The sequence below is a fragment of the Pteropus medius genome, unplaced genomic scaffold, assembly GCF_902729225.1.
Source record: "Pteropus medius unplaced genomic scaffold, Ma_sr-lr_union100, whole genome shotgun sequence".
Taxonomy (NCBI): domain Eukaryota; kingdom Metazoa; phylum Chordata; class Mammalia; order Chiroptera; family Pteropodidae; genus Pteropus; species Pteropus medius.
In genome coordinates, this window is record NW_024342467.1 from 22,783,490 (window position 1) to 22,797,525 (window position 14,036).

Consider the following 14,036-nt stretch of genomic DNA (forward strand, 5'->3'; position numbering starts at 1 on the left):
AAGCAGAAGATAAAATATATAGGTCGCAGAAAATAGAAAACTAATGATATCTTCCATACAGACTTAAAACAATTCTAGCCACTAACGAGCAGTGGGGCTGAGGGAGGCGCCCCTAGGAAATGTCACACTACTTAGTGATATGATACATGGAATAGTTTAAACTTATCTTTTTTTAGTAACATTTATATATTAACCAAGATGCAGGTTTATAGTCTAATTCTAAGCCTCACCATAAGATTCTTATCAGCAACAATTTTGTATAATTTACCATGACCACATATACTCATCAGGTTTAGTAAGGCAGTTGATACATTCTGCATATTTGAAATGGAAAGCTAGAAGCTAACTATTCTTTTAACAAGCTGTCAAGATATGCAGTTTGCCAAAGAAACACTGTTTATACTGGTTTTTTTAAAAAGCAGATAAAACTTAGAATTCCCGAAACAAACCAGATAGATAAAATTGTCATAAAATGCCTATGAAGCAAATGACTCAAATGTATACCAAAACCCTTCATAAGTAAGATTTATTTCCAATAAATTATCCCTGATTTTGAACTCAGATAATTTGCTGCCCATTTTCCTACAACTTATTTTATTATCTTCTCTTGCCAAAGAGAATAGGACAAAATTGCATCACTAGTATTTTACTTATGATTAAATTTTATTATAATTTTGAAAAATACTCAGCCGTTGCCTTCCTGCTTCCATGCCACTCATCTCTCTTGGCAGACACCACCTCAATTCCCTGGAGTTCTAGGGAACGAGAAGAAATCTAAACAGCGGGTCGCTGTGACTCTGCAGTTCAAAGCCAACTTACTACTGTTGAAATACAGCACGCTGCCAGCATCTCCTCCCCCAACGCGCTGACCGTCTGCACGCTAACCCTTTCTGGAGCACTTACCTTCCAACGTGCTGTGTGATGTACACATTTATCTGTCTCTTCGTAGGAAGAGCGAGCAAGCTTCACAAGGGCAGCGATCTACGCCGCTGTGTTCGCTGACCTATCCTGGGTACCCGGGATAGTGCCAGACACAGGGCAGGTGCTCAAAAACACACTGAATGAATGAATGAATTCTCACTTTGCCTGGGGCGCTGTCAACTCCCACCTCCCCCTGGTGGCAGCACGAACTAAACCACACGTCGCTTCCAATCTGATTAATCTGCCTGTGGTTTTGCTCCCCACAATGTCCACCGCTACAATATATGCAGTTTGGCCTTTTGAGGCAAATTCGATTAAATGTATTGGGGTGACATTGGTTAATTACATACCTTTCAAGGGCACAATTCTATACGTCCCTCGTATATTGCATCGTGTGCTCGCCTCCCACAGTCCGGCCTTGATTGAAACCATAACCGTACTTCTGTTTTTGGCTGACCTCACGTTATGGTCACGAGAACCCACAGCATCCCATGCTCGTTTGCTCTCCGTCTTCAGCAGCGTCTTCACAGTCTCCTGCCCTAAATGTCTTCTATGAATTTATACTCCCTCCGTTTCTGCATGCGTCACCCTCGAGGCCTTCTCCCCACCTTTACACGGCATTTTCTCCTGACTTCCCCGGTCAGCGCCATTGCTCAACGACCTCCCGAAAAGCCCATTAAAAACAAACAAACAAAAAAAACAAAAAAAAAAAAAAACAGAGAAATTAAGATGGAAGATAGAGGTTGTTAAGTGGGCCCTCATCTAAAATGGCTGGTTAGTGAGCGTGATAACCACTTGTGGGATATAAACTTAAAAGCAACAAGCGAACACGACAAACAAGAAAGAGAGACTCATGGACATAGACTAGCTACACTGGTGGTTACCAGAGGGCGAGGGGTGGAGCAGGGAGGGGAGGTAGACAGAGTAAAGGGGGTCAAATATGTGATAACAGAAAGCTAACTATGGGAGGTGAACACGCAGCGTAAACATATATATATACATACACATATATGTGTGTGTGTGTGTGTGTGTGTGTATATATATATGTATATATAAATGCCTTAAAGTGTACAGCTGAAATTTATTGGATTTTGTTAACCAATGTCACCATAAAAAAAAATAAATTAAAAAATAAAATAACAAAATAAAATGACTGGTGTCCTTGTAAGAGGAAATGTGGACAGTGCCACGTGCACAGAGGAAAGACCACATGAAAACACAAGAAGTCAGAAATCTGCAAAGCAAGGAGAGAGGCCTCAGAGGAAAGTGACTCTGCTGACACTTTGATCTCAGACCTCGAGCCTCCAGAAATGTGAGAAAATAGACTTCCGTTGTTTAAGAACAAAAAAAAAAGTCCGTTAGTCATGAACTCATATATACATTTGGGAATCTATTTAACAATATAAACAGACACTCTAACATGTATTATTGTAAACATATGCATATTAAATTGTAGCTTTATTTGACGTCAACGACTTGTCTTTAAGTAAGTACATATAAAGGTGGAAGATCCTATAGCACAGGATGAAACAGAGATCACCTTGACCACTGATACGGAGCAGCTCGAGAGCTCGACCACCTGCCCTTGTATCAGCGAGAGAGAAAAAAAAAAAAAGATTGGTGTGGGCCACGCAGAGTACACAGCGGGGTTGTGAGCAGTGCGGGTGTGAACTGACCAGCTACCTCCTACCAATGTCTCCAGCTAACCCAAGCGTCACACCTCACACAGCAAAACAATCATTTCTGTCCCGCTAGTTGTGAAAAGAGAAAGCTCCTTAAAATAATATGTATTTATAAGTGCATAGTACAAAGTATGCACTCAATAAACATTTGCTAAATAAATTAATGCATCAATGAGTACTTCCCTATGGTTTGGGAAGTGCGGCCCAAGTTCAATGACAGACTTTTAAATTTAAAAGGTTATGTCTCAAAATGTTTATTGCCAATTAATAAATGTAACAGTTAAGTAAGTGCATCTGCAGGATCAACAAGAAACTTATTAATGCTCATGTTTGACACAGCATCAAACCACTGCGAGACGATTTTATAACAATAAACTGAAAAACTTGATTTTAATCAATTAAGTCTCAAGTGACAATTTATGCTCAGCTACCAGAAAGGAAATACTGTTTCCAATATTAATGAGTCAAAAACAGTAAGGAAATTTATTTTAATATACTCTCATTTTTGAAGTAATATGTATTTTGTTATAATTTTGATTCTGCTCTCTACCAAACACATTTAATATTCAATTTTTCCATACATAAGAATAATTGCATAAAATAACGAGAAACATTTCATCCTCAACTTACTTTATACTCAAGGAAGTATAAAAGGTATTAGATACGAAGACTTTTTCAAATACAGCTAAGTTAGCTCATTAAGAATTTGTGTTGTTTATGTCATTTCAAAATGACATTGCTAAAATTCCTAGAATTCTTTAATTGAACAGTTTTAGTATTAAGAATTAGCTATTGGGATAAAATATATATTTTTTTTAATTAGTAAGGCTTTTACAAGGCAAGTGACCAATAAGTATTCATAGACTCCTGAGTTTTAGAGTATTTTTTTAAATTTGCCCTCTACCCAAAAAAACTACCTGGGCTAAATTCAACTTACTGACCCAAAGATGTAAATGAGAGATTCAAAGCGGTAGATCTACTGCTAAATGAAGGAGTCATGAAGGAAGGAGAGAAGGTAGAAAAGATAAAGTGATAATCTTACCAGCATGGTCTGAATGTAATCCTTCTTTTAAAGTTAAAGTTCACTAAAAGGCCTGTTGGAAAACCCAAACACTAAGATATGTCAGGAAATAAATGTGATAGACTTTGAAATTTGCAAAAAAAAAAAAAAAAATCAATGGGTATCTTGTCTAGTGTATCATTCCAGGTTATCTGATTCTATAAGAGCTTAAGCCTTATATCCGTCAGCTACTTTACAACTCTCTCTAAATAGTAAAGCAATAATAATAGAAATGGTCCTTTTCTGTAGAAATGCAAATAAATTTTGTCCAGTGGGAAAGAAATCAATGAAGATCATGATCCATAAGATCACTGTCCTGTGGATACTGACTAGTTTTGCATCTGTTGTACATTTGACATTCCTGATTGTCTGTATGGGAATGCTTTTTTAATGCTTCTCTGAACAAATTGTAACATCTTACCGGTTCCCTCATTAATTAATGAATGAATTAAAAATTTTTGATACCAGTTCTTTTTATATTTGAGTAAGAGTCATGATTTTTTAAAGTAACCTTTAACAGAGTCAAAACTACTTTAGAAAATGACATTCATTTTCTACAAACACTTTCTTAAAATCTCCACTAAATAAATCATGTCACTCCATTCAAATTACTCAAGGTAAAATAAAGTATGCTTCAGTGAATCCTAAATACCATCATTATATGATGTACTTTTATTGTTTATAGGCCACTGAGAAAGAAGAGCTGCCAACTAAACTATAACACAACGCTTTTTTTTTATCATTTAAGATTTTCTGTATTTTTTTTTATCTTATCTTTGTCATATACTCCGCAGCCCTGCTTCCACGCCTTTTGTGTGTACACGATTTATCTTTCAAAGGCCAATTCATAGGATTTGGCAACACACAGACATTGAGAGCTACATTAAAACCACTGCCTAGCCAACAGGAAGTTTAAGAAGCTATCGATTTAAAGATGCAACCTAATTTCAGATATGTCGAATACGAAAAAAAAAAATGCACATCTTAAAAACCATAAAAAAAATGCAGAAATATATAACACGATTATAAGCAGCAAATCCCTGGATAGTCATCATTTGCTTAAATACTGGAGCTAGTAGAGTCGATAGAGACTGCTAGAAATGTGTGGATCTTAACACTGAGAGCCAAAATCTCAGTGAAGCCAAATAATCCTTTAGAGTTCAAGATAAAAAGGCGGGTCCTTGACTGAACCAAGGTCATTCGACCTCCTGCTGACTGCGAGCCGAGCGTGGCAGTGGCCTGGCGCCTGCCGTAGCATAAAGGAGCTGGCGCAAAGGAAACCGAGGCGTGAGGCAGACCGAGCGCCGCACCCTTCCCGAGGAAATAACGACCCTCCCAGCATGCCGCGGACATCGCGTCCCCGTTTTCAATCTAGAGTTAATCAGCAGCTTGCGAAACTGCTGCTGTTACAACAGCAATCTCGGCCAACGGGTCAGGAGGCTCTTAATCCAAAGGGTCCGTTCCTCCACGTCACTATCAGCACCTCGACGGTAAAGGAGACAAAGTTCTCTCCAGAACACTCAGGTACCTTTGGCCAAATTAAAAGCCTAGTGCTCCAAATACTTACAGTGAGACCGCCCAGACTTCCTGCTAGATTTTACTTCTTAATTTTTGGCCTTTCATAATATGGTAAACAAGTTTCATCTGCCTCTCTATTCCTTGGGTCTGCGGGACTGCCTGGAACACAGCGGGTGTCACAAATGTTGGTGGACTTCACCGTGAACTTTCTCAACAGCCTTGATCTGACAGTTAGCCTATGAGGTAGGTACGGCCACTGTCATTATTCCTTCCCACTTTATACATGAAGAAACTTGGGTTTAGAGAGTTCAGAACTTTGCCCAAAGTCACACAGCTAATAAGTGGCATTGTCCAAGTAGACTCCCAGGCCCTGTGACTCTGCATCCAGCACGTTGCAACAATCTCAGACTTAATGGCCCACGTCTGTGAGCTTTCCTTCCTTCAGGTAACAATCGGCACTTGTCCCAAGGCTCTGGCTTGCTCGGTTACTGAAACCGCAGCCACAGTATGTTAATCATTATTAATGAGGCGATTCCCCACCCGGTTGCACTTGCATTTGAGAACGGATATTGCAAAATCAGGTCCAGCAGAGACTATGAGAAATACACATATTGACAGTCAGGTGACCGGGCTCTAGTGGGACCAGAACATTTAGTTTTCCTGGGCCTCACATTCTTCATTTGCAAAAGCAAGGTGAAATGTAGATAAACCAAGGTCTTTTCCTAATTAAAAACCTATGATTCTAATCCTTATCAGTGATATCAATCAGATCTCCTGCCAAATTTTAATTCTTCGTATTTAGTTTTCCATAATGTGTTGAAAAAAGAGGGAACTGTAGAAACCTAGCTGTGACATGCGACGGTGAGACATAAACGGGGCATGAATAGGCAGAAATTTAACTATATTTCAGCCACAGTGCCTGACGGAGCACACCGTCTGTACTCACCTAAAACTACTGAAGCTTTTAAGGGTGAGAACTATGCAGACGGACTGCCACAGCAGCCACCCCAGTTATCCACGATGCCGTGACATTTTACTAGCTTATAACATACTTTTTTTTGTCGATGCTGAAACTACACTTTTCTCATTACCAATACCCTAGTTCTTGCCATAAAGTCTCCAAATGTCACTGATTTGTCCCTGAAAGCAAACACATAAAATTCTCTCACATACGAAAAATGTTCACCATGTCTTTTTAGTTGTTTCAAAAAATAGCATAAGTCATTGAGTTTCTAAATAGAACCACACTACCCAGATATTTTATCTAAAAGAATTAAGTTAAATTTCCCATTTTTTCCCTCTTTTGCAGCTTTCAGCACACTTTATCTGCCTCAATCTCCAAGATATAAATGATTGTTTTTCAATAAGGGAATAAATAAAATTTGTATTTTTGACTATTTGGTAAGCATTAAGCTTTGTATGAGCAAATTTTGCTTGTATGAGAACATTTTCTTTGTATGAGTAGATTTCTATTAAAATGTAAATTATTTCCACTTTATCTGTTGAGCCTTTTAATAAAAGCTGTTTCAAAACGGTCAAAATCTTTGATCAATTTTTACAGGAAATTATAATTACCATCAATAATATTCACAATCTACTTTCTATTTTAACAAAGGAGAAACCTTGCATAGCACTACTCTGTACGAGAACAGAAAACCTACGTGAAGTACCCCCCAAAAGTTCCCCAATCTCTTCCTCCGTTGCCTCTCTGCTCTGCTTCCTCTCAAAAAATTCTTTTCTCAAAAGTTGCCTACAAGAGGAAATTTTCCTGACTCTCCAAGCCTTCTGCTCTTTCCATCATTTTCTTCGAGAAAGTAGCCAGAGCTTCAGATATAAAAGGTAACTCAAACTCAAGACATTTGAATTTCAATGAGTAAACCAAACAGAACCTACTTATAAAGATCTGGGCACATACATTGAATTTTCAAGGAAATTTTAACTGTTATTCGCTAAATCTTATTAGATAAGGGATATTGCTTCTACAAATACAGCAAAACACATTGGCATTCAAGAGTTCTAGTGCAAATTCCAAATTCAAAAAGAAATTAGAGGAAGCCAGTTAGAAATGAGTAGCAAGTTTAAAGCCAATTAACATTTCAGAAAGTCAAGAAGAGTGAGGTACTTTCATTTTTATGGTTTGTGGGGGACGTTTTAAAAAAATGGTTGCCTTCTATTTTTTGTTTCCAATGGTAAAAGAAAAAAATTAACTAGGAGGAGGAGGAAATGTAAACAGTCATTTGCAAATTTTGCAATATGGAAAATTCTTGTCAATATCCTTCTTTGATATTTATTTTTATAATCGCCATAAATAATGAGTCAGGTAGTATGGTCACCTAAAGCTAAACAGTGTTCCATAATTCTATCGCGGCTCAAATTCATTGTATTTTTCTCATCATAAAACTTATTAATGGTCAATATAGAAGATGTGGAATATACTGAACGGCAGACAAAAGGAAAAAGAATTACCCAAAAACTGGATCCAAGGAAATCGTTACTTCATATTTTCATTATTTCATATTACTTCATAAATCACTACTCTCATTTTTTCCAAGCCAAGTTTATGCTTGTTCATTTGATTCTGTATACTTTCTAACTTTTGATTATTTAACGTAACAACATAAGCTCTTCTTCACGTTATCTTAAACTGTCCACAGTCTTTACAAATGGAGAATTTCACCATTTGTATTTTGCCTTAGTGCTGAGTATTTATTTGTAATGTCTTTTATAATCATTATAAATAATTCTGCATAAAAATATTGAGCATGAAGTTTTTCCAGTATTTCAAATACTCTACTTAGAATATATCTCTCGAAATTGAACATATTTTTCAAAAATAATCAAAATTAAAGGCCACATGATGCCTGGAATTTGTAACAAAATAATACAGGGTAGGGAATTAGATGAGAGTTACAAATGAAACAAGATTGCATATATTTAAAGTTTTCCAGATTAATATGTTCAAAGATAAAATGCAGACAGCATCCTGGAAAATAAATTTTTATATATATTTATGTATGTGTATATATAAGTATATGTGTGTGTGTGTGTGTGTGTGTGTGTGTATTAATTCTAGCAAAGATGAAAGTTTTTAAGGCTCTTGATGCACATTGCCAAAATGCTTCCCTATGGGACTGTAATCCTTTTTACAAAATCCCAACATACAGCTTTAAGGTTTACTGTGAAGCCTTTCTCTTTCAATCCTCTTTCCTCTGAAGTCTTCATTTACACTTGAATTTGGCACATCTCTCTAACCTATCGCAAATTTTTTTTATTGAGATACATTTCTGAGTTTTCACTTTATTCTGTACACTTGCAATTGCTTTTATGATGGGTGTTGTTCACGCAAACAGGACACCATGCAGAATAAGACAGATAACACCATGATCTACCTGCAGGGATGGAGATCATACTGTTGTTCAGGAGGCAAAACTATGTTTAGCATAATGTTGTCTAGCAGAAATTGGAAGCGATCATCCCTTTCAGGAACTGCACAGTCTGCCTTCAAACTATGTTTACCAACATGGAAACAAGTGGAGTTGCCTTTAAGTTGTTGAATTTTAAAAAGTAGGCTAGGAAAATGTTTGTATAGCATAATTCCATTTTGCATATATTATACACACACATGTACACACACACACACACACACACACACTCAGAAAAACCCTGGAAGTGCATATCTTAACAAAAATGAGTGGTATCTTCTTGGGGAGCTGACATTTCAAGTGATTTTTATAAACATCTTTATATTTATTTATATGCTTTAATTTTAACAATAGACATTCTAAATGCATATTTTTTTTAATTAGCAACTAAAGGAACTCTCCAAGTAGTCATTATTTGAGCAACTGATTTTGTACACATGTCAATTTCCAGCTCAACTGTATCAACAGTTCCCCAACTGAATACACTGAATCTATCATCACTAAACAGTGCAATAGATAACATCATCGTTGCTTGGATAACACTGTTGTTTCTATATTTTCAAAATAGTTTTGCACCTAAAGAGTTTCAAGATCTAAAGATATTAACGAGAAAATTTGGGTTCAAAGTACAGGTTAAGAAAATTAAACCTACTAATAAGGCACAATTAACACCCAGAAATTAATTTTTAGAATATTAAAACCTGTAAATTTACATCAGTAAGGCTTTATTAACTAAAAATTCAATGTTTCAAGGTATTCAGGGCTTAATTGAAACCCTAGCATGTCAACCTCTACCAATTCCAACACAGTTTGCCTATAAAGTCCTAGCTCTGACTGCCATTGAAGTTTTGTGACCTTGAGAAAGGCACTCATCTCCAAAATCAGTGTTTTGCACTGGTTAATTTCTAAAGTCTTCAGAAATCTATGACTCTACAGAAACTTAAAAAGAAATTGGAAGCAGAACTGGTTAACAAGGAGCTTTACCAGGATATAAAACACTTTCGTTTCCTGGAGCTGCCATGACGAAGTGCCAAGAACTGGGTGGCTTAGAACAGAAATGTCTTGTGTCACAGTTCTGGAGGTCAGAGTCGGGATCGAGGAGCCAGCAGGGCCAGGCTCCCTCCGAAGAGGCTCGGGGAGAGTCTGCCCCAAGCCCGTTGCCTGCTTTCAGGCGGCCGCAGGTGCTCCTTGGCTTGCAGAAGGCCATCTGCTCGCTGCATCTTCACGTTATTGTCCCTCTGGAGATGTCTACGTCCAAATTTACTCTTTTTATAACGACTTCAAGTCATATTGGATTAGGGCCCACCCTACGACCTCATTTTAACTCGATTACCTCTCTAAAACTCCCATTTCCATATAGCATCACATCCTGGGAAACTGAGGTTTGGGTCGGCAAAGGCCGTTTTTGTTGAAGCGGGGAGGGGCGTGCAATTCAACCCACAGCGCGGCATGTTGGTTCATCCGCTGCTCTCTAGGTCTAGTCCCTGGTCTTCCCCGCTCTCTGCCCCAGAGGCTGACTTCTGACACCACGCAAGCCCAAGCGCCCTCGATTTCTAACCTCCAGCTGCGTTCAGCAAACGGGAGGCCCCGGTGGGAGATCGATTGCGGGCTGAGAGGAGGAGGAAGGTGGGGCGCTCGAGGCCGCGCCCCGCCCCCGCCCCCCCAGGCTGCTGTTCCGGGAGTGGCTCCGTCAGCCACCCGCACGCGGTCCCGGTTCCGTCCCCAACCTCTCCCCCACGCTTCCGGCTCCCACCAGCACAGGGACTTCCACTCCGTGTCCTCGCCCTTTCCCATACGAGGTCACCGTGACGGCCCACGGCTGCTAGCGCCAGGGGACGTCACTGTTTCTTCCCGGCTGAATCCCGCACTACTGCCCACCCCTCTGTAAACGGCCCCTTCATTACCCGCTCTTCATCGCCCCCGTTAATGCACCGTCTCTGTCTCACCGAGACCCGGTATGGAGCACAGGGCTGTCAATTCTTCGTTTCTGGTCATCCACGTGACTTGTTTACCAAAACTCTGAACAGCAGTTCAGCTTCAGGCATGGATGACTCAAATACATACTTAAAATAATTAGTAGGAAAGGAAATCACTCTTTATCATGTATATGTTATCCTTCCGCTTTTCTCTCTCACTGATACCTTCATCTGGAGAAGCAATAAGTCTATCTATACTTACAACGGTACCTGACTTACAGAAAGTGTTCTATAGTTAGCTGCTATAACTAATTTTTCCTCCGATGTTTTTCTTTGATCCATGCTTTAAGACAATCTAGCCCCAATCATTTTATGTGGACTCTACCTTTCCAATCAAATGTATGCCAGGAATACAGAAAAGCACAGCCGACTGTTTAACTATCCAAATGACCTGTTGTCGAAAAGGTCAGCGAGGCCGGTCACTCCCGCTACACCTGGTTCTCTGACCACGCCCCCATTGGCAGTGCACGGACTTTGTTTCCTTTCAGCTCATTTTTGATGACTTTGCTGCCAGACAAGATTCTAACATTCCCCAGTCCCCCAGCGGGCTGCTCCTGGCTCCACGTGCGACACCGCACTCCCGGCCACCACCCCACGCTCCAGTCAGGCTTTTAGAAGAAAGTTACCAAACCCCACCTCAGCTAGAGAAACGCCCCTTCGCAGTGATCTTCATCCCAGTGTTCAACTGTAGGGGCTAAGAGATGGTGTTTGAACCCAGACCTCGCTCAAAAATGACATGAAAAATCATCACATTTAGTACCTTTTCAGGAAAAAGGTAAGAAGTTTGGGAGAGAACCTGAGAAAAGAAACTCTCGATCTTTGCAAACTGTAAGCCTTCCTCCTAAGTTAAAAATAAACAAACAAAACACTTTATGAAAAATGTGCTTAACTTAGCAGAACATGTCTCAGCTGCAATAACTATGATATTATAATGAACAAAAAGTGATTATCGCTACTGTATAAAATGGCTTTGAGATACATTTAAATGTACTATGTTTATGTATTTATATAAGCACTTATTTACCAATACATCAGAAATATCTAGATCCCAAGAAAGGTCAACTTACACATGAGACTACAAGCTATGAGTTAAGATCAATAGCCATAGAGTTCATTATCATAGAACCAGACTGACGGCCTGTCACCGTTTGGCAGAGGAGCCAAGGGCACAGCTCGCGGGTGAAGAGGCCCTGGTCTGAATCCTCACGCCTGCATTACATCGAGTGACCCTGGACAACTTACCTAACCTCTGTGTGTCTCAATTTCTTCCTAATGTAATAACAGTTCTCATCGCGCCCAGATACTGGGAAGATTAAATATATATGTGCAGAGCAATTCTCGGCACATAGTAAGGCCCGGAAACTTTTAGTTCTAAAATTTTCGATTGTATATATAGCCCGAAACTATATTCAATCCTATAAAAAAAAAAAAATGGTATTCATTTTAAAGGGAATATTTTGTTGCAATTACAGTTTTGGGCCTTTTTTCTCCTGCTTATAGGAGTCGCACTGCTCCTACTCAAGTGCAATACAGTTGATTGCAGAGGACACATTTTCAATGTTGAGTGATGTTCACACTGAAAACAATGTGCTGGATCCTGGGTTCATGTCTGGACTTGCTCGGAATTACAGAGCTAAAAATATTAATTACCACTTTACATATGAGGATTGGCTATTATTTTCCTTTTGAGAAAAGGACAGACCATTCTCACTATATGCAAAAATATTCTTGTTGACAATTTACTCATTGCCATGTGTGACCTGTAGTTTTCTTTAAAATCAAGCAATTAGATTTTAAACAAACCCTTGTGAAACAGAAGCAAAAGTCCTAACTCAGCATATTTAATACTTCTTAAAGGTCTCCTCCCAGAAGTAACACCCCCCAATTAATATTCATCCTCTTCCTCGAAGCATCAGTGACTGTGCTGCCTAACAGAAGCTCGTCGCCAGCGAAGCCACATGAGATTAATAACAAGATTTGGCTGGGTGAAGAAATATGTCGCATTATAAGGAACTAATATCTCATCCAACTGAAATATGCTAGAAGAATAAAGAGCCCAGGAGACAACCGACTGTAAAAATATTAAGAAATAGGTAACAATAAAAGCCATTCTTTCTCACCCCAAGGAGATCTACTAACTGCCAGAGTTACTCTCTACTTACATTAGCATTCCCTCAGGGGATCTACTGTGTTCCTGCACAACTTAACCAGGATGTTTCTCTATATTAGTTTCCAAGTATAGAAAGCGTATCTGTAAATAAAGGATACATCATTCCTGGTTAACAGATGTTATCAACCCTTGCTCCTCAGGAACTAAAATATCTACATAGGGATTCACTTAGAGAGAAACCAAGGAATCCGCTTGTTACCCTAGCAATGGGTATCAGATAAGCATCGCCCATTTATTATGAGTATAGGACCGCTGTCAGGCCATACTATCCACGCTTGATGCCTCGTGTCTTCCAGTAACCATCAGGAAGCCTAAAATTTCGCCATTAAAATAACTTTAGGTCACGGCCATGCCACCCTGAACATGCCCGATCCCATCTGATCTCGGAAACTAAGCAGGGTCGGGCCTGGTTAGTACTTGGATGGGAGACCACTTAGGAATACCAGGTGCTGTTGGTGGAAAAAATAAATAACTTTAGGTCTTCAAGGCTTTCAGAGGAGAAGAAAATATAGAAAAGAATTCTAGAGTTAACAATAGTAATCTAGGACTTACATGCCACATAAACAAATAGAATCAGAGTCTAAAACAGGAAAATGATCTGCAAATTGTGTTGAAAAGAACTCTGATAGCGACATGGAGAATGTAGGAGAAGAAACAATCAAAGATGGAGAGGGAGCGTGGGATCTTAGCGAGGGGTGAGGGGCCTGAACCGGAGCGCTGCAAAAAGAGAGAAACATTCAATAAATATTTCACAAATAGACCTTAAAACTCTAATTATACCTAGATGGTAAGAAAATGGAAGAGGTTCAAGATGATGGTGAAGTCTCTGACTTTGCCCTGTGACTACATATGGTAATGGTGAGAACCCAAATAATAACCGGAGAAAGAGAACAAGTCTGGAATGGGAGAGAAGGCTAGGCTGGGTTGGAAAAAATCCACAAAATAGCATCATACAGATATATCCAGTAAACAGCTAAAATATATAGGCATGATGCTTAGGAAGGAAGTCAAAGGCAGTGGGCAAAGGGAAAAGAAAACAGGGCCAAGAAAAGAACCAGCAAAACAGAGAGTTCAAAGAACAAGAAAGAGAAATACGCAACAAGGGACAAGAAAGTTTCAAGGAGGAAGTACTTACGGTGTCTGATTCTGCTAAGAAATCAGAAAGCAGTCAAATTATGGTTCATTATCATAGAACCAGACGGGCGGACTGTCACCAATTAGCAATGGGAATGCTTGGGAATTTTTTCAAAAAATTTCTGTAGAGTACTAAAAATGGAAGTTGATTCC

The 14,036-nt window shown here is 39.2% G+C and overlaps 1 protein-coding gene and 1 non-coding gene across 9 annotated transcripts in view; one reads left to right on the plus strand and one right to left on the minus strand.

The window, feature by feature from the left end:
- IMMP2L (inner mitochondrial membrane peptidase subunit 2) overlaps positions 1-14,036 on the minus strand; it is a 694,672-nt gene that overhangs the window by 609,316 nt on the left and 71,320 nt on the right. The window lies entirely within an intron of this gene.
- Positions 13,089-13,207, plus strand: LOC120602514 (5S ribosomal RNA). The gene has a single exon (XR_005652790.1). It is a non-coding gene; the product is annotated as a 5S ribosomal RNA (ribosomal RNA).